Here is a 22,380-nt window from a genome sequence, read left to right as displayed (position 1 = left end):
GTGGCTGTACTAGTTTACAATCCCACCAGCAGTGTATGAGGGTTCCCTTTTCTCCACATCCTCGCCAGCATGTATTACCTCTTGCCTGAATGATGGTGGCCATTCTAACAGGAGCCACCTAATTCTTTGGACTTATTATTTCCATTTACATTTCAAGCATTTGGTCAAGGTCAGTGTTATTAATCCCATTCTGTAAATATTCTTTAGAAATGGTTAAGTAACTCAACCAAGACCACACAATGGTGGAGTGGATATGAAAACCCAGTTCTGCCTGAGTCCAGATTAAAATTGTCTAACCACTGAATTAAACTGCTACCCCACTCACAACAAGAAATGCCTGTGCTTCATGGAGCTTCAGGAAGAAACAGCAGTAATTTCCAAAGTGGATGAATGTATGTGTTATCACCAAAGATACGTTTAATTAGTATTGACTTTATCCCCTTCAGCTTCTATTCCAACAACCAGAATCTGGGGTACTAAGAACTGAAAATAAGAAAAGCATTGCTCCATGATCTCAATTTAAAAAAAAAATCAGCTTGAAAAAAAATGTACACTGTGAGAAATGTAATCTCTGATCAAATAGATAAAGGCATTAGAGTGATAAATGAAATTGTTAAGTTGACATGAAGGGAATTGAAAAGGATCAGAGATGGATGGAAATGGAAATGAACTTGCTCTATCTGCTAGGCTGCTATTTGTTCACTCAAAGCTGCTGGTGCAGATTTTAAAGTCAAAGGTGAACTGTGAATTCCATAGAGACGACTCAGTCCCACATGTGGAAATAAAATTCCAAGAAAGATACAAAAAAATTGCTTTGATAGATTCGAAGGGATATTAGCCAGTCACCCTAACTATAGAGAAAAGAAGACTGTGTTTGAGAATTGCATATCTGGCACACTCTTCGGGATTCTTCCTGGAGATCAGTAGGTCACGGGGGGAAGAAGGGACACAAGAAAGGCTCATCTTCCCAACAGGACCCCATTACTCTCTTGCTGTAAACAGTTTATTCCTGGACCTACAAAAACCACAGTTACTCTTAACTTTTAAAACATGAACTTGGAATTAAAAGAGAAGAAATGTGTGCAAGCTCATTGAAAATAAACGCATTTGAATTTTACAGCAAAAGAGCTCTACCCTAATTGTTCCCTGAAGAGAATGTTCATCAATTCACTCTCTCTTGCGGAGATAGTCACTGTCTGCTCCATTAAGTTATCATCCGAAAGCAGGGAATTTATCATAATTTATTCTAGGATATTCTAAATTTACCCTGTTGATTACCACTGTGTAAACAATGTCTGCTGCGAGCTGGGGGTTGCATGATTGAGGGTTGGAACTGGCTCTGGTTTAGAGTTGCCATTTGCTGAAGAGCTTCATGGTTGTTATATCAGTACAAACTCCAGAGACGTCTCACAAGGGGTTCAGTGGTTGTGGAAAAAAATGAGGCTCTTCCTCTATGTAACGGTAATGGGCCACTTACTGAAATATCTCTCTTCAGAGAGGCAAGTCCAAATGGCATAAGGTTAAAGAGCATTAGAAAGTGGTTTGTGCATGTACAACAACATGGCTTTTCTCATCAACAAACAAAACAAAACATAAAACTTGGCTATTGTAGAGGTCAGCATTAAAAAGTCTTCTTAAGAAAAGTATCTTCAACGTCAATGCACAGAACTCAGTCTGGGTAAGTTTTTTCATAATGATAGTAGAAGCTATCCAAATTGGAAAGAAGGGTTTATTTTTTTTAATTTGCTATATTCCTCTTAACAAAAATATATAGGAACTAGAGGCCCGATGCATGAAATTCGTGCAAGAGTAGGCCTTCCTTCCCCTGGCTACTGGCACTGGCTTCTACCATTTTCCCCCCCAAACTTTCTCTTGCTCCATTTCCAACCACATGTTTGTGGTAACCTCATTATTCTCAACCCCTCCACCTACAGCATTTATGAGGACTTGGTTTTCATCATTCAATTTTACCTTTAAGTTTGTCCTTTCCTGTCTTTCTGAGTAGAAAAAATTAAAGTAAAATCTTTTTTGAATATTTTTGTCTCTGGTACAAATGTTCCTCCTTCTCTTTCCTCTTTTCTTCCCTAAGAAAGGTGCTGTTACTTTTTTCCTACAGATCTTTGTGTCAGACTTAAAGTCCAATATCCAAAGCTTCTTTCTATATGACACTAATATACAATTGATGACACTAATATACAATTGGAAGAAAATGTCACAAAACAAAGAAAGTCTATCTCATATTTTCCTCAGCATAGCTTACTCCTTGGCTCAACTCAAATCCAATCCAGGCTTCATCCTCATGTCTCTATTAATGTTATTTCATTTCTATTTTCAGTAACACAGTTGCCTCATTGGACCTCTTTTTAATTAAATTGATAGTTAGCAAATATCTCTAACACTGATGCCTGTTCTAGCTAATCCATGAAATTCTAAGTGTCCTATTCACATCCGCATTCGTTGGATAATGGCCACAGAAAGATGTCCTTCCTCATGCTGTATTATCTCTACCAGGCTATTTGGACAAAGGACTGGCTTACCCAAAGGGCTCTCTGAAGAAACTAGACATATGAAGGGTCACCTGGCCTTGCTGGTTTGGCTGAGTGAATAGGGCATTGGCCTGCAGACTGAAGGGTCCTGGGTTCGATTCCAGTTAAGGGCACATGCCTGGGTTGTGGCTCAATCCCCAGTAGGGGGTGTGCAAGAGGCAGCCAATCAATGATTCTCATCAATGATGTTTCTCTCTCTCCCTCTCTGAAATCAATACAAATATTTTTTAAAAGAAAAAAGAAGGGTCTCCTGCCTTTGCGATATCTTCATGAGATAATCTAACCAATTTGATAGGACAGGCTAATCCAATCATACCCATTTATGACATCGAATATGGGGTATTAGACATTGCTCATAATTCTCCCGCCCTTTTTCTTACAATTTTTTTTTTTTGCTACATTCTTAGCAAAAAATATCTTCAGGGTAACAGTTATTTTCAGTTTCTTCAGGTTTTGGCATTCATGAAGACTTGATTTTTACCACAATTTTACCTTTAAGTTTATTCTTTACCATCAACGTTTCTTTTTCATCTTTGTCTTTCAGAGTGTGGAAATATAATTTAAAACCTTATTTGAAGATCTTTGTCTCTGCTTACTTAGGTTACTTGAGTCTCCTTGTTCTCTATTCTTCCTCTGGGAAAGCCTCTGGTTATGGGGGAGTATGGCTGTAAGATCCACATGGAAGAAACTAAAGAGATGGTAGCAGAAAGCTACAGGTACCCTCTTGGGCAAAAAACACAAATGACAAAGCCAGGGGGGGCTGCTACTGCAGCTAAATTAGAACTGTAGTTATGGCAAAATTAAAAATTTAAATAATAATCATAAAATAATAAATTAGAATTATTCTGACTTTACAAGGCCTAGGATCTCACTCTAATGCTTCTGACACGTTTCTATCTTTCCATGTTCCCCATGCATCTTTACCAAAAATCATATTTCTTTGAAACTTTAAAGAACCTCAGGAATGCCTTTTAGCCTCATTGAAAGATTGGCCCTTGAGCATGTTCATCTTCTACCTTTTTTCTGACTGTAGCATAGTTTCACCCTGTTACAGATGATACATGAATTCTATTTCAGAGGAGAAGGTATAAATCCTCATGGCATAAAGTAAACTCTAGGAAAGAGGCTCATACCTACCTCCTGGGAGATTAGCAAACATGATATTACTGGTTTATCTATAAAATATAGAAGGCTAATAGTGAACTTATCTCCATAATTAGTACTTAAGAATATATTCATTCCTTTCTAGATGTTTTACAGAAATTAATTCAGTATTATATTTTTGTGGGATATAGTTTTGCTCAATTCATTAAATGAGCCTGAGTCAGAAGGAGCAAACAGAACATGACTTTATTCTTAACAGTTACATAAAATTTCCAGTAAGTTTCAGCTATTAAAAAGTCCAGCCATTCTGGATTTTTGCCTGTTCTCTTCAAAAAGTCAATATAATGACTAGTAATTCAAATAATATACTTGACAGAGAAAATGTGACTAACAGAGGTATTGGATTCCTAATGTTTAATTTAAATATTGAAATGTACATATGACATTTATAAATATTTCTCATTAAATAAGCATCTAATGCAAGTATATAAGAATTCCTGGTCAGGACACATGCTGGGGTTGGGGGCTCAATCTCCAGTGTTATGACATTTATAAATATTTCTCATTAAATAAGCATCTAGTGCAAGTATATAAGAATTCCTGGTCAGGACACATGCTAGGGTTGGGGGCTCAATCTCCAGTGTGGGGTGTGCAAGAGGCAGCTGATCAATGATTCTCTCTCATCATTGATATTTCTATCTCTCTTCCTCTCCCTTCCTCTCTGAAATCAATTTTAAAATATATTTAAAATTATATTTGTTGTGTAAATTATAAAAATAAATAAGAATTATATTTGTTATTTTCTGATATTTTTCTATATATTCTGGCATGTATGTGGATACTGGCAAATAAAATCAGTGAATAATTCCTCAGCCCTTCCCACTGCAAGACAAGAAAAATTAGTATTTTATGATATTTATATGCTTGCTTTCTATACTTTGATAGAAGTATGAAAATGTAAAATTAATGAACCTTTAAGTGAAATGATCATACTTATCATGCGGAAGAATTTTTTAAATGGTAGAAGTAAATCTCTTGTGTAGGGTTTTTTTGTTTGTTTGTTTTTTGTTTGTGTGTGTGTGTGTGTGTGTGTGTGTGTGTGTGTGTGTGTGTTTTCTCGTAGGTAGAATAAAGAGAAGTTTTGTTTTAATTAGAATTATTTGTTTTCACTGGTATAAATACATATTTGTTCCATTTGCAGTGACAACCTTAAAATGAGAGATGGTGTCTTATGTATTAACTCTGACAGGTAAGAAGATAGTGAATTCACTTTGGCCTTCAAAAAGGAGGGAGACTGATCATTTTAGAGACAGAGACATACAACGTACAATCAAAAAATAAAACTAAAAACAACTATAGGAGACAGTGAGGGAACAAATGGGGAAATTAAAATATACACTTGGAATATACAGCATCTTTATAACTGAAGTGCCAGTCAATAGGCAGCGGCATCCTGGGAGGCTTTTCTTACAGAGCAGAGGTTTCTTTGCAGCATCTCAAGCGTTAATGTCAGAAAGAGCCCTAATGGATGCTCAAAGGGTGTGTCTTTTCTGGAGAACACCCAGAGCATCACCTCAGCCCCCTTTGCTCCACAAGCACCACTCAGCCTGCACACATAACACCCAACAATCTAGTCATGATTTTCTCCACTAGAGGACCCTGAAAACTAACACAGCACAGCTGACCACACTGCCCGTGAGAGGTGGTGCTGAAACGTGAATCCTGGTCATCTGCCTCCAGGTATGTACACAACCTGGAGAGTTCAGAAATAGAAGCAGGTGTGCATGGAAGCATCGCTTGTTACACGCAGCTTTCATGTAACAAATCATTAGAGCAATAATGCTGCTGACCTATCTTCTTTCAGCTGAAAAAAAAATGAACTTAAAGTCTCTCACACCACAGACAACAATAAAATCTAGATTATGAATTCATAAATGTGAAAACGCAAAGCTCAAATTTTTAAAGATAATATGAAAAATATCTATGACACGTCTAGATAGGAAAGAACTGTTAAGACGCACACACAAAGAAAGATTGGTAATTTTTTTTAACTTCTATGTTAAAAAGTCTTGAAGACCATCATCCGCTGCCTTCAAAAAATCTTTCCCCAAACAACTGCCTACAATTAAGCTTTTTTTTTTCAGCTTTCCAAAGACATTCTCAATAGTGTAACTATCATCCTAGGATGCTGCCTATTAAAAATGTGATTCATTCACTCCTGATAAAGTTCAGTGATAAATCAAATACCTGTACCATGAGCATACACTAATATCTTTCAGAGAGCGTGCATTTACTCTGAAATCCCAAAGATCAAAACAGAGGGGCAGAGCGGGAAGAAGAAAGATGGTTGGAATAAAATCCATCAATTACTATTTTTGCCTTTCTTTCTTTTTCCATGTCTGTGTTGTCTCCTTGAGAAACCCAGGATGAGATCACTCCTCACATACGTTCCTGTTTACTGGTCGGCTTTTGGTGGGCTTAACGGTTTCTAAGTAATTAACCGGAATCCTGTGGGAATACTGAAGGATGTCAGGCCTGTCAGTCAGAGTAGCCATGTGGGAGGTCTTAAAGGACCACAGCAATGTGGTGGGGCTTAATTTAATTTTATTTTTTTTACCTTTTTACAAAAGAATTTTGGATCCTCTTTAAAAAATCAGTCAAAGTGCAGTCTGACTGCACGATTTCTGGTCCTGTCTGGAATTGCCATCCAGGGAGGGGATTTTACACTGTGAAGCATCTTGATCATTTGCAAGGTCTTACAATAAGGTGCACACATAGGTCAAACGTGGCACTTGACCACACACACACACACACACACACACCTAGAAGTGTGCCTCCGTCTGTATTAATCATTGTATACCTTTACTTTTTAAAGTTTGAATGTCATGGGAATAATTGAGATCTTGCTCCCCAGCATATGTTGTTAGTTTGGTTCAAATAAACTCATAAAAATTTAATAAAATAAAATCTGTTTGCCATGTTTTCCTAAGCTACACAAGAAGTGGGAATTGCATGACTATTGCCTGTCCATTGAGTGACTTGCAGTGAGTTACTTCCATCTAATTGATGCAGAGGAGGTATTTCAACTATAGGATGTTATCTCAGTATCTTCAATCAGTCTTAACAGTTATATTTTCCAAAGGCAGTAGCTTAAGTAGGAGTTCCAGCATCTGACAAGGACCTCAAGCAGCACAGCAATCCATTGGCACTTGCGGGGAATAAAGTTTCACTTGCCATAGTTTTTTGACCCAATAATATGCATGGCTGGGATCTTCTGGAGGGAGGGAGCAGTCTTAAAACAAGGGGTAAATAAAAAGAAAGATGCTAATGAGAATTTAACACTCTTTTTTATCAGTAATTCCAATTCAATATATGAAAATAAGATAAATAAGGTTTGTTGTAAAGACCTGAGGTGTTTTTTTCTTTCTTTTTGTTAATCCTCACCCAAGGATATTTTTCCATTGATTTTTAGAGAGAGTAGAAGGGAGGGGGAGAGACAGAGAGAGAAACACCAATGTGAGAGAGATATATCAGTTGGTTGCCTCTTGCATGCGCCCTGACCAGGGCGGGGGATCGAGCCTGCAACCAAGGTACGTGTCCTTGACCAGAATCAAACCAGGACCCTTCAGTCCGTGGGCCAATGCTCTATCCAAACCGGCTAGGGCAAGACCTGAGTTTTGAAGAATAACAGAGACAGAAAAATGGCTGGCGGTTTTTGAGAAATGGAAGAAAGTGTTGGGGAAAGTTTGACAAACTCACTGGGGCAAGGAGGGGGCAGAGAGAGGATCTAGTTATATTTCAGGCCACAGAATACCAAACACGAGTATAAATGAAGAGGAGAGAAGAGAGTTAAGAGCATCGAAGCACAGACTGTCCTAATTTAGTGCACGACGTGCACAGCCCTGCTAGGACATCACAGTGCCTCACAGGTGCCCAGGGACAGATCAGTCCTAGAAATACTTTTTACATTTTATTGCCCCTGCCCAAGAGTAAACGAATGAAAGGGGTTTCGCAACCAATCTCCCCAGAAAAACAGAAAGGAGTATTCTCTACTTCTAAAGGTGTCTCATGGGGAAAAAAATTAAGTCAAATTCACCTTAAAGATTTAAAGAAAGAAAATACATTTATTAGTTGAGCAAAAGTTCTAATCAGCACACTTATTTGGCAAACCTGGAGCAATTACTGGCTGCTGCGAAGATTTCCGCTGCAGATGCAAGAAAAAAGGGTCCCCACACTCTCCGCCTGAATGTGGCGGCCAAGACTGAATGGGGGATACAGGGAAAAACATGGAATTTTTGCAACTCAGCAATAACTTTGTAAACAGTGAAGAGCCTGTTTTACCCCAAAGAAGAATAAAATGTGAGTTTACAAGAGAAGTGTTGGAAAAGTATTCCCTACACCATTGCCTTCTGATTGATTCCATTTTAAAAGGCTTAGGGGTTAAAACTAATTAAAGGCAAGCCAGTAATTCTTTTTTTAAAGTTCTAATCCAAAAAAAGAAGTAGTCTCTGTGGGACCACCACCGCACTGCCATCATGGACGTGAGCCATGAGCAACCTACCAAGCCAACCAGTCAGCAAGGTGCTGGGCAGGACCGGCTCCCTACGTGAAAGGCCCAGGTGCGCGAGGGCCACGTGCACACCCTGTTGGAGTCAGAGCGAGGGCCTCTGAGGCTGTGCTGTATTTCTGGGTGGGCCACTTGACCCATGGGGATGATATTCCTTTGTTAATAAAGCATTTGTATTGTAAAAAGACACAGAAAGAAAATGCCTCATTCTATATCAATGAGAAAAACAATTTGGTAGGTTTTATATCTGTAAATATGATCAAACATGTCCCTATGTTGACATGTTGCCACATCTAATGGTTATTGGTTATTAAGATTGTAGATAGATAGATAGATATAGAGATAGATAGATGATTGATAGATATAGAGATAAAGATATATCAAACCACATACAAAGAATGAAAAACTGAATGGTGACTAGATAAAACACCTAAAACTAATATAATTAAAACATAAAAAGTATTTAAAAACAGAAAACCAATATTTGCAAATCTGGAGTAATGTCTTCTCTATACACTGTAGCACAATTTTATGTATATTCATACCCAAAAGACTCTTCTTAACATTTTTAAATTATAACATGTCTTTAATCCAAACAGTTTGTTCCCTTCATTTCCTAAAAATATAGGCACTCTTTATCACCTTTATAAATTCTTCTATAAAGTTGAGCTTTGAGAAAGAATGTATATGAGCAATCATAATGTTCTGCCAGCCACTCAAATAGCTGAATTTAATGAGATATAATAATTTTAAAGAGCAAATTTTAAAGTTGACAGTGGCATGCATCATTTTGTCAAGGAAAAGATACAAGTAAGTCACACAAATCGCTCATATAAACAACATAATCAGTGTCAACATCATAAAATTCTAAAATTATGCTACTTAATACACTATCAAAACCGGAGATATTACCTTCTCACTACATTTTCAACTACTATGTTATCAAAAATTAATTCAATGAACACTGTCATCGTCTTAAATAAATTTGTCCATTGTAAATGCACTCAAATATTGTAAACTAAAATATATGTCTACTAAGGTAGAGAACAATTCCTTTATAACATGCTACTAGTTGTGTTTTCTAGATGTGTATAAAATAATGCCAGATCAAGTAAAATGTGTTTATCTAACCTGCTAAGAAACATGTTTTTTTCTTTAATTTTGAACAACCAAGAAATGACATGTTTACTTTAAAACACAATCTATAACTTTTTAGAAACACTAAAGTGTGTATTAATCACCTCAAGATAACAGGATGTTTTCAGTGAGTATCAAAATGTGAACAATAAGTAAATTCTCCATTGACTCCCCAATAATGGCTTTGATTTTTAAAATTCTGTTCAACTTTTAGACCAATACTCTGCCAGATAATAAAATGAGCATTAAATAAAGTACATTTTCAAAGTACAAGGTTTGGCAGAAAATACTTTTAATGAATATGAGATGGGTCAGTATAAAAATTAGATAGTTACCTCACAATTCAAGCAAAAACACCCGATAGATGCTTTCTTAAATGCTGGTGGAAATCTACAATTTGGGTGGCTAATTTTTTTGTTGTTTGGAAGGAGATATATGAGATGGGTCAGTATAAAAATTAGATAGTTACCTACAATTCAAGCAAAAACACCCAATAGATGCTTCCTTAAATGCTGGTAGAAATCTACAATTTGGGTGGCTAATTTTTTTGTTATTTGGAAGGAGACCAGAGTAGGATGAGAACATAATCTTCAAACACCCCAGTTTACATTTGGTGGCAAAATAATTTGTGCTTTAATAAAAAAAAAATTAAAAGAAAGTAATTATTTGAACTCAAAGTATTATTTTTCTTCTTAAATTGTTTTCACTTTAAATGTTAAGATTTTCCTCTTCTAAGAAGTCAAATGAAGAGCAAATACAGCTGGTTTTCCTTTGAACATGGAAATGGCTTTTACAGTAGTTATAAGTTTGATTATGTCCAGAGACAGACTCTCCCAAGGGAAGATTTATCAACCAAATCAGCATCAAGTACAAATATTCACAAACAGTGGTTGAAACAGTTGTTTATCAATAATATGGGATGACATCTGCTCTGCCCCATGGAGTGGAGGAGGGGGAGCGGGAGATCTTAAGTCTCATCTCTTCCCTTGTCTACTTAGCATCTTTAGCTCTGGGGTTCATTTATTATGCTAATCAAAAGAGAACTGGGGAAGATACAGAGAACACATTGATTATACTGAAAATGGCTGAGTCCCTCTGAAGGAAGAAAGTGGGGCAACAGAACCAGGCAGGGAAGTGAGACAAAAGAGACAAAAGAGTATGGATCCTGTTGGGGTAGAGATTGAGAAAATTTGCAATGAGCAGAAAGGATGTAAAGGAAAACTACCCTGCACGCAGGAGGTTGAGGTGAGAAAGAAGAATTTAAACTATGTTGCTATTTCCACTTTGGAAATTTCTTGAGATGCTTAGCTTTTCACTTACTTACATACTGGACTATGACTTCTCTGGATGAGACCCCTGCTGAGACTGTCCTCAGGCTAAGTTTGACCAGCCTTTCACCTCTCCCAAAATGTCCCTGGTCCATTCTCTTCCCCCATGTTATTCGGCCTCCTGTTCTGGACGGAATTTTATCCTCCAAAAATTCATATGCTGCTTGAAGTCCTAACCCCAGTACCTCAGAATGTGACTACATTTGGTAATAGGATCTTTTAAGAGTTGAGGATAAATGAGATCATTAGGGTGGCCTCGAACCAATATGACTGGTGTCATTGTAAGAAGAGATGAGGACACAGACATAGAGGGAAGACCATGTGAAGATACTAGTAAAACACAGCTATCTATAAGCCAAAAACAGAAGCTTCAGACCCTGCCAACACCTTGATCGTGGACATCTAGCCTCTAGTTCTTAAGTAAATAAATTTCTGTGTTTAAGCCACCCATTCTGTGGTACTTTGCTAGAGCAGCTCTAGTAGACTAATACAGGCCCATTAAAGTCTATTCTCCTTTGCTCCAGTCTTTTCAGTTTTACCCTCTCCTTTCTCTTCTCTACTGCCCCAAATATCCAAGGTTCTCTATACCAGTGCTTCTCAAAGACCACCCAGATACCTGACCTCAAATGAAGGCCAGTTACCAAGATGAGGCAGAACCTGATGTAGGACTATGAAGTTGTCAGGAAGGAGCTGGGTGTTATTAGGACAGGGGGAGGTGCTGGGCACTGAGTTCACTCAAGAAAATAATTTCTGGGCCTGAGGAGGAGGATGGGATAAGGTACTTATGACATGGAACAGTGTTTCAGCTCTGGAGTGTTAAAAAGAGAAACAGTGTCATTAAGTGAGTAATCCTTTGTACTAGACTACTGAGTTAAACACACAGTGTGTTCTGTGATATATAACCAGCCTTAGTGACCCTAGGGTATAGGAATAAATATAGGTTAATCCTCAATTTACTAATGACGAACTTAAGTTCAGAGAGGTTAGGTATCTTGCTCAAGGTCTTGTAGGAATGGTCAAACCATACATAAACCCTGATCCCCCTTCCTCCAGGTTCTGAGCCCATTCTCATTACACTATACCCCAAGGTTCTAAGACAGATGAACTAAGGATAGTGAAATTCCTGACTAATAATCATGGGAAACCAAGGCCCTGTGCTGGTGTTGTTACTCATCCAGGCCAGAGAATGAAGGCAAGTGGAAAGTGCAAAGAGGAAAGAGGCAGAGGAAATGACACTGAAGACCTAACCTACCATCTGGAAATTGGTCAAACTAACTCCCATCAAAACACTCTTATTCTTCCTATCTTTCTTCTGTTCTCCATCCAAATAAAGGACATAGGTCTGATTCCACACACATGCGAACATACTTATTTGATTCTCAGCTAGTAAATGATTCCCTTTCTTGCAACCCTGCCTGCCCCATCCCCACCCAACTATATATTTAACACATCCTAGGAACATTCCCACCACGAAGCCACCAGTTGACCACATGGTTGCCTTCATCCATAGAAAAACTTTCAACTTGCACAAATGTGTTTGTTCACCTGCTGACTCATAACACCTGCTGATATCTAGACATGTGTGAGGCATCTGATGGGAATGGCACTTTTTACCAGGCAAAATGTGCCCTCATAAAACACAAAAATCGTGGTGAGTTAAGCTTTGGAATGTGTTTAAGAGTTATTAGGACCATGACATTTCATATCCCAAGAAACTCTTCAGCAAACTTGGATGCTTGCCTTTATGGGTAAAATTTAAGGCAAATTCAAACAAAAGGGAGTTCAGACAAGAGAATACTCACGGTAGAACACAACTTTACAACATTGCCCGATTTTGAGTATTTGAGCCCTAATTATTCACTAACTGCTTTTGTTCTGCTCCACTTCCTGTAAACCAATGTTGATTAAATACACTTTCTGTGTATGTGAATAGGGTTTTGCAAGATGTTTATGAATTCAAAGACTTTACTGGGGATTAAAAGCCCCTGCCCTAGACACTCCACTTGTAGGATTCATAAATCAAATGGCTGAACCTTCCCTACATCTTCCAGATGCAGCTACAAATATTTTCAGTTGGCACAAAAGCAAAAATGAGACACTCACATCCAGGTTTTAAATGCTAACGTTAAAGCTATTGTGCACATGAGTTTGAAATATGTTTAAAAACTAGAATTTTAGCTTCTCCCATTTTAATTTTTCTCTTTTATAATATACTTTGAAACCATAATGGTCTTAGGTTAAGCAACCAAGGAGAAAATAGCTTTCTTACAGGTTTGTTGCATTTTTTAGGATTTAAAGTATGAATTTTATTTTTCATCATCACTTATGTAGATGAGATGTTATATTAGTAATTTTCAATCATATTACTCTATTGATGATTGCTTCAATTATTAAAAGAATATTATTTTGGACACTTAACAGCATGTCTATTAGTGTACTTACTATTCTCTACAAAGTCCCACTGAAATTACGTTTTTCTACTTTGTTGATGAAAACTTTGGTGCTATAAATAAATTTATATTTATTGTACCAATTAAAATTGTAAATTAATTTAATAACCTTAACATTTAGTTTTAACATTATTTAAAATCAATCTTCCACATACTAAATAACTATTATCAATATACCATTATCAACATAACATGTCATCTATAATATGTATTTGCATATACACATATACATATCTATTATACTATTACTTACATATAATCCTATATAATAAAAGGCTAATATACAAATTGTCCAAATGGCGGAATGACCGGTCGCTATGACATGCATTGACCACCAAGGGGCAGATGCTCAATGCAGGAGCTGACCCCTGGTGGTCAGTGAGCTCCCACAGCGGGAGCACCGCTCAGCCAAAAGCTGGGCTCACGGCTGGTGAGCGCAGTGGCAGTGGCAGGAGCTGCTCCCACCTCCACTGCAGTGCTAAGGATGTCTGACTCCTGGCTTAGGCCCGCTCCCCTGAGCAGGCCTAAACCAGCAGTCGGACATCCCCCAAGGGCTCCCGGACTGCTCACAGGACAGGCTGAGGGACCCCCTCCCTGAGTGCATGAATTTCGTGCACGGAGCCTCTAGTCCTATATAATAAAAGCCAAATATGCTAAGTGTCCATTGGTTCAACCGTTTGACCAGTCGCTATGATGTGCACTGACCACCAGGGGGCAGATGCTCTGACTAATAGGTTAGCTTGCTGCTGAGATCTGGCTGATCAGGACTGGGCAAGATGGGCTGGACATTCCCTGGAGCCAACCTCCTGCAGTCCCTCCCTGGCCTCTAAAATATTCTTCTAATTAATTTCCTTTCAATGTGTACAAATCCATGCACTGGGCCTTTAGTAATAAGTATAATCCTATATAATAAAAGCCTAATATGATAAGTGTTCGGTCATCCAGTCATTTACATATACATATCTATTATACTATTACTTACATATAATCTTATATAATAAAAGGCTAATATACAAATCGACTAAAAGGCGGAATGACAGGTCGCTATGACATGCATTGACCACCAAGGGGCAGATGCTCAATGCAGGGGCTCATGGCTGGTGAGCGCAGCGGCGGTGGCAGGAGCTGCTCCCACCTCCGCTGCAGTGCTAAGGATGTCTGACTGCTGTCTTAGGCCCGCTCCCCCAAGCAGGCCTAAACCAGCAGTCGAACATCCCCCGAGAGCTCCCAGATTGCAAGAGGGCACAGGCCAGGCTGAGGGACCCCCTCCCTGAGCCTAAACCAGCAGTCGGACATCCCCCAAGGGCTCCCGGACTGCTCACAGGACAGGCTGAGGGACCCCCTCCCTGAGTGCATGAATTTCGTGCACGGAGCCTCTAGTCCTATATAATAAAAGCCAAATATGCTAAGTGTCCATTGGTAACCTTAACATTTAGTTTTAACATTATTTAAAATCAATCTTCCACATACTAAATAACTACCATTATCAATATAACATGTCATCTATAATATGTATTTGCATATGCACATATACATATCTATTATACTATTACTTACATATAATCTTATATAATAAAAGGCTAATATACAAATCGACTAAAAGGCGGAATGACAGGTCGCTATGGTGTACCAATGGAGTCCCTTGGCCTGGCCTGCACCCTCACACAATCCGGGACCCCTTGGAGGATGTCGGAGAGCTGGGTTTTGGCCAAGAGACCCACTGGTGCACGAATTCATGCACCGGGCCTCTAGTATAATATATTAAACATGTAAATGACTGCTTTAGTTCTTGAATAGTTTATTTCTGATTTTGTCATTCTTTATTTTTTATTAACTCTTGAGTAAATTATTTCTGTTTTTGTCATTTTCAGTAGCAGATTTTATACCAAAATGGATTTTATGCTTTGTAGCCATTAATCATGACAACTATACCAATTCATAGATTAACCACATCAGTAGAAACATGCATCTTTATGGAATAAAACAAACATGATTAATTTTATCACAACTTTTTACTCCTGATATTAACCATTTCAACCCTTTTGCACAACGTTTCAGTACATGTGTTGAAAAAGAGTATCATATCATCCTTATTTCATTAAAATAATTACAGTGTTGGGAGGAATTTCCAAATTGTTAAAAATGAATTCAAAGAAGGAACAACTTCTATGGCTTTGTACTTCAAACTAAAGTGCAATATGTCAAAAAAAAAAAAAAAAGGATATTTTGGTCAATTAGTTTCAGTACATCAAACTTGCTAATAGTGGTTTCCTATTGTTCTTTTTTATTTCATGTATAAGCTGGCATCATAGTTCTCTTTCATCTGCCTTTGCAAAAAAAAAACAAATAAAAGATGATCTGATCTATAAATAAAGTATAGATATGAAGCTGGTATAAATTTTAGCCACAAAAATAAGAGTGTAAAAATGTAACTATTGTAGTAACCAAGGCCCCATTTTATCTCATCTAGCAGTCACTTTTAAGAAATCCAATTTGTCCTGCAGTTCCTCCTTGGATGGTTAACCTCCTGCGTCCCTCCCTGGTCTCGATTGTGTACCAATGGAGTCCCTTGGCCTGGCCTGCACCCTCACACAATCCGGGACCCCTTGGAGGATGTCGGAGAGCTGGGTTTTGGCCAAGAGACCCACTGGTGCACGAATTCATGCACCGGGCCTCTAGTATAATATATTAAACATGTAAATGACTGCTTTAGTTCTTGAATAGTTTATTTCTGATTTTGTCGTTCTTTATTTTTTATTAACCCTTGAGTAAATTATTTCTGTTTTTGTCATTTTCAGTAGCAGGTTTTTTTACCAAAATGGGTTTTATGCTTTGTAGCCATTAATCATGACAACTATACCAATTCATAGATTAACCACATCAGTAGAAACATGCGTCTTTATGGAATAAAACAAACATGATTAATTTTATCACAACTTTTTACTCCTGATATTAACCATTTCAACCCTTTTGCACAACGTTTCAGTACATGTGTTGAAAAAGAGTATCATATCATCCTTATTTCATTAAAATAATTACAGTGTTGGGAGGAATTTCCAAATTGTTAAAAATGAATTCAAAGAAGGAACAACTTCTATGGCTTTGTACTTCAAAGTAAAGTGCAATATGTTAAAAAAAAAAAAAAAAAGAATATTTTGGTCAATCAGTTTCAGTACATCAAACTTGCTAATAGTGGTTTCCTATTGTTCTTTTTTATTTCAGGTATAAGCTGGCATCATAGTTCACTTTCATCTGCCTTTGCAAAAAAATATATATAAATAAAAGATGATCTGATCTATAAATAAAGTATAGATATGGAGCTGGTATAAATTGTAGCCACAAAAATAAGAGTGTAAAAATGTAACTATTGTAGTAATCAAGGCCCCATTTTACCTCATCTAGCAGTCACTTTCAAGAAATCCAATTTGTTATTTTTTTCAATCATCTCAGGTTTTATTTTGAACTAATTGAGAATAGCCTCCCTTCCACTTTTTTCTTCCTGAGATTGGTGTTAAACCCTAGGTGGCTTAAGCCAATGCTACCTTTACGGTAGACAAAAGAGACCCGCTACCTCTCAGGTGTCACATGCCCCTGTTCCGTATTGACATTCTCTTTTATTTGCCCCACCTGACCATCACACAGGTCCCCTTAATATTGGCACCTGCTGCTAAGATGTAACTGACTCATCCAGTTTCCAGCAAGATAAGCACTCCTAGTTCTCAACTGACTTGTCTTCCATCTGCAGAAAAGTCCCCAAAGCTCAATCTCACCATCTGTCCTTCCCTCCCTCCCTAATTCTTCATGCCTTCATTCTGTGCACTAATCTTGGGTGGGCAGATGCTTTCCTAGGTTACCTTGGAACTACGGGAAACTAAGCAGGCAACTCTACCTTCTCATGTTCAAGTCATCAAGTGAAGAAATGGTGCAGGGCCTTTGCAGTGAGGCTCTCTGTCATCCTGTCTTTACCTGAAGAGTGAGGGGCAAGGCCTCTCTTCTCTTTAGTCCTAAGCCTCCAAAGGAGTTCCATCACATTATGCCCTGGACACACTGCCAAGGGTCAAGGGTGGTCAATTCGTTTCAGTATTATTTTTCAGTGCATCTAATTTGCTAAATTCCTATTTGAACTCTTCTCTTACCTTCCGCCTCAACATTGTCTATGAGGTAAAGAAATGTACTTGGATTTAATTTCCTCAGAGCTTTTATTTTTAATGATGCCCCTGTTCCGTATTGACATTCTCTTTTATTTGCCCCACCTGACCATCACACAGGTCCCCTTAATATTGGCACCTGCTGCTAAGATGTAACTGACTCATCCAGTTTCCAGCAAGATAAGCACTCCTAGTTCTCAACTGACTTGTCTTCCATCTGCAGAAAAGTCCCCGAAGCTCAATCTCACCATCTTTCCTTCCCTCCCTCCCTAATTCTTCATGCCTTCGTTCTGTGCCCTAATCTTGGGTGGGCAGATGCTTTCCTAGGTTACCTTGGAACTACGGGAAACTAAGCAGGCAACTCTACCTTCTCATGTTCAAGTCATCAAGTGAAGAAATGGTGCAGGGCCTTTGCAGTGAGGCTCTCTGTCATCCTGTCTTTACCTGAAGAGTGAGGGGCAAGGCCTCTCTTCTCTTTAGTCCTAAGCCTCCAAAGGAGTTCCATCACATTATGCCCTGGACACACTGCCAAGGGTCAAGGGTGGTCAATTCGTTTCAGTATTATTTTTTAGTGCATCTAACTTGCTAAATTCCTATTTGAACTCTTCTCTTAACTTCCACCTCAACATTGTCTATGAGGTAAAGAAATGTACTTGAATTTAATTTCCTCAGAGCTTTTATTTTTAATGCCCAAACCCAAGTTTCCAAATATACAAATAGAGTGTTGGGTTGCAAGAATCTTTTTCAAAACTCACAAAGCTAGTGAAGGTGGATTCTTTACTTTTTGGAGGAGTGGAGGAGTCATGGGAGCCAAGACACATGGATCCAGTAAATGTAAGAAAAAATTATCTCTGTCAACAACTCAAAATTATTATCCTGCTACAACTATCTTTCATGATTAAAAAATTAATAAATTTTAAGAGAGAAGAGTGAGTTCACGTGTCACTTAAATATATTTAAAGCTTTGAAAGATGTGGAAATTTTCTTCTATGAGTAGTTCTTTGATTTTGTTGACTTTTCTAATTGTGACTTACGAACATTAGTGCAACCAAGCTTTTACATCTTTATCCAAGATATATGTCTTGTTCGTGATTTACTCAGAAATAAAAGTATTTCAGAATGGCCAAAGTAATTAAAAATTACCAGGCCAGATTTTATTACCCTTTTAAAACCCCCTTTAAAAAACAAAATTTAGCCTGGCCAGTGTGCCCAGTGGTTGAGCGTCAACCCAGGGGATCATGGTTCAATTCCCAGTCAGGGCACATGCCTAGGTTTTGGGCTCGATCCCATGCAGGAGGCAGCTGATCAATGATCCTCTCTCATCGCTGATGTTTTTTTTTCTCTCTCTCTCTCTCCCTCTCCCTTCCTTTCTGAAATAAATAAAAATATATTTAAAATATAGTTAAAAAACAAATTTTACATTATATACTCATCTCAGACTGGAGCATGCAGATATATTTCAATTATAAATAATGGGGTTTTTTTGTTTTCCCCATTTTATTATAATTACCAGTGCTGTGCCTACAAATGTCACAATCATCCATCAAATTGCTTTAAAAGTTCATTAAAAAATCCAGTCAAACCAAATGTCAGTCAAAACCAGCTCCCATTTCAGTTAGTGTCAGTTCAGTTGAAATCTCAAATACATAAAAGTATGTGTTTTTGCTTTTATACAGCACCATGTACTTATTTTTCAGTAGGGTATGTTGGCTTGATATCAGTGAATAGAGTAAGGTTTGGGGAATGTGTTATATAATATGCCGAGTTCTAAGTCTTACCCAGTAATCTCATTTTTAGATGCTGCTTCTTAGGTCTTTCATTAGTCACACTTTCACATTTTAAAAATGGGGTGGGTATGCAAGGAAAACAAAAGGAAAAAAAAGAAGAAAAGAAATTGGAAAGAAAAAGGATTCTTATCTAGTTCCTGATACATTGGGTCATCACAATTAATTATTTTCATATCTTTTATTTTTAAAGTTTGTCCTTCTTTTCTTCTATGCCTCCCAATAGGATTGCTTCTAAATCTTTGAAAGAAGGGGTGACAGAGAGCATCTAGGATTCCAGAAAGGGATATTACAAACTGCCGACAAACCACAAGCCAAAGAAAAAAGTAGCTAACAGTATTCATCATAGTAGAACATTAAAACGTTTACTAAAAATGTAATTGTTTACTTGTAGGATATGTTAAATGTCTCAGTGCTCAGAAATATTCCAGAGCAGATATAACTTACTATGCAATAAAGGAGCTTCCATGGAAAATCTGGCTGAATTCTCATTTAAACTTGTGAAAGATAAAGATTGAACCTATCGTTAAATGCTTCCAAAAATGTCTCTTAATTCCCCAAATAATGTAGTTATTATTTTTGTTATCGACTATGGATCCTTTTATACTTTTTGGACCAGGTTGATCTTTCTGTTCTTCCAAGTACATGAATGATGCTCTCTCTGCTCTATCTCTAGGCAACACATACGTGGCAATCACCCACTAAAATACCAATCGATTCTTCAGGAGGATATGATCATGTAAAGTCATCAGGAAATGTAAAGAGAATGAGACATGAATGACCACTGTACTGGAGAAACTGACTAAAGGACAGTAGAGAGAAAGTTTTACATGAGCTCGAAAGTGGAACATACACGCTTTTCCTGAAAGACATCAAGATAATTTTACAATGAAGTGCCAGTTCAGCAGGGCCTCCAGTTTGGTCAGAAGGTGATCGAATAGAGCAAAGCAGGCCCTCCACGCACAGGAACTGAGAGGTAGGGAGAGTGGATGTGAAATTACTTATCTAGAAAATGCGAAACGCCCTCAATCATAATCCTCAAGTGCTCACAGACCCTGCAAGTCTTGTGGCAAGGGAGGTCCTTTTTAAAATGCACATGAAGTGTGTGAGCGCCCGGCATCAACCATCTAAAATAATCGATAAGCTACCCGAGAAGAGGTCACGGCGTGAACCACGGCGAGGTCTGAGCGCTGGGCTGCAGCCATGGCCTACTGCGGGCAGGAAGGGAAGGATCGAATCATATTTGTGACCAAAGAAGACCATGAAACTCCAAGCAGTGCAGAGCTGGTGGCTGACGATCCCAATGACCCATACGAGGAGCATGGATTGATCCTGCGGAATGGAGACATTAACTGGAACTGCCCGTGCCTTGCGGGAATGGCTAGTGGCCCCTGTGGGGAACAATTCAAGTCAGCCTTCTCCTGCTTCCACTGCAGCACGGAGGATCTCAAGGGATCTGACTGTGCAGTCCTGTTCCAGGCCTTGCAGGAATGCATGCAGAAGTACCCAGACCTCTATCCCCAAGATGAGGAAGAGGAGGAGGAAGAGGAAGAGAAGAAGCCTGCAGAACGTTTAGAAAAGGCAGCTCCTACTGAGGCCACACAACCAAAGAAGAGAAGGGATCAAGCTAATGAAGGCCATGCTGCAGCACTGGCTCCAGGCCTTCCACTCAGAGTGATATGAACCTTTTGCAAATGCCTTTCGGTCACTCTCCAAGAAAGTCTTTCCCTCTATTGTTCTGTGCACTGTAATGTACAAAATAACTTATTTTGATGATCAGGGGTTTGGGCCCCTTGACATATACACTGAAAAATGGCTGTGTATCTCACATCACTCTACCAGTGACTGTGGCTGCCCCTTTCGAATTCTCCTTTGAAGTTACCTCTAAGTTTGCCAATTTGAAATAATGTGCTGAATACTCTCAGCAACCAAAATCATTATCTAGGAGTGTCTCTTGTGAGTGAGCTGATTTATTCTGATTCATGATCTCCCTGTTAGTAGATTTTATACCGGTTTGGGCAATGAAATAGAAACAAAGACGTCTTCCTTTAAAAATGCTGGCATGGGGCCCTTCCTCATACAAGAGGCCAGATAATCAGATACTTATTTCTCCAGAAACCATCTTGACCTTGAGTATATGAGGTACTATGCTTCATATCTGATACATTTTGGTTTCCATTTTTATATTGAGCTCCAGGTTTTCTTTTTAGAGAGTGGAGCTTTGGACCCTCCTGCTCATAGGCCCTTTCTACATGAAGAAGAAGCTGATTTTGCTGTTCGTATTATTCCAAAAGCCCTGGTTTGGGGCCTGTGTTCAGACTGGCTCTGGCTCAGCCTGTTCAGATGCAATATTCATGAGAGGTGGGGACCTACTTGCAACCAAGAAGGAAACATGAATTAAAAAGAGAGCACATACCCTAGCCGGTTTGCCTCACTGGATAGAGCGTCGGCCTGGGGACTGAAGAGTCCCGGGTTCGATTCCGGTCAAGGGCATGTACCTTGGTTGCAGCCACATCCCCAGTAGGGGGTGTGCAGGAGGCAGCTGATCGATGCTTCTCTCTCATCAATGTTTCTAACTCTCTATCCCTCTCCCTTCCTCTCTGTAAAACATCAATAAAATATATATTTTTTTAAAAAGAGAGCACAGTTTTACCTGAAAAATAAAAAAATAATAATAAATAAAAGTAAAATAATAAAAAATCAATAAAATATAAACCTTTTCTACATTTCTACTTTAAGTACCAAGCACAAGAAATAATTAATGTTTATTTTAATGTGAACACAGTAAAACAGACTAGGATCCATAGACAGTTCTAATATGAATCCTGCCATCCATTTGCACGTGCGCGCGCACACGCAAACACACACACACACCCATACAGGCGTTTGATACTTTTTTAACTTGATCTTCCATCAAAATGAATTTTTGTCCTCCTTTCATTAAACACCTGAAGGTCCATCATGAACTTGCAGGGTTCTAGATTGGCCATTTGAGTCAAAGTTTTGATGCCCTCCAGAAGCATGGCCACCAGGTCCTCAAACTTCACCAAGAGATTTCTCATCTAGATATCAAGAACGACATGTGTTTTTCTTCCTTCTTCTTTGCAGCCTAGAGAAAACAGGATTCATTTCATTCCATTGCAACCATCGTGAATTAGGAATGAGAGTGCAGGGTTGATGTGTGCTATGTGACATGAGGGGCACATATGGAACGCTTCCTTACTCTGCATCACATTTTTAAAACTAGTTTTAAAATTACCCTGTCACCCGGTAGACATGAGATTATTTGAATAATGTAAAGCACTATCTAGTTGCA

The 22,380-nt window shown here is 38.4% G+C and overlaps 1 pseudogene; it reads left to right on the top strand.

Moving 5' to 3' along the window:
* The first annotated feature begins 20,267 nt into the window (after positions 1–20,267).
* On the top strand, positions 20,268–20,695 carry LOC102257061 (annotated as a pseudogene).
* Positions 20,696–22,380: the final 1,685 nt, after the last annotated feature.

This window comes from Myotis brandtii, unplaced genomic scaffold (genome assembly GCF_000412655.1).
Source record: "Myotis brandtii unplaced genomic scaffold, ASM41265v1 scaffold733, whole genome shotgun sequence".
Classification (NCBI taxonomy): Eukaryota; Metazoa; Chordata; class Mammalia; order Chiroptera; family Vespertilionidae; genus Myotis; species Myotis brandtii.
This window is presented reverse-complemented; position numbering and strand designations above follow the sequence as displayed.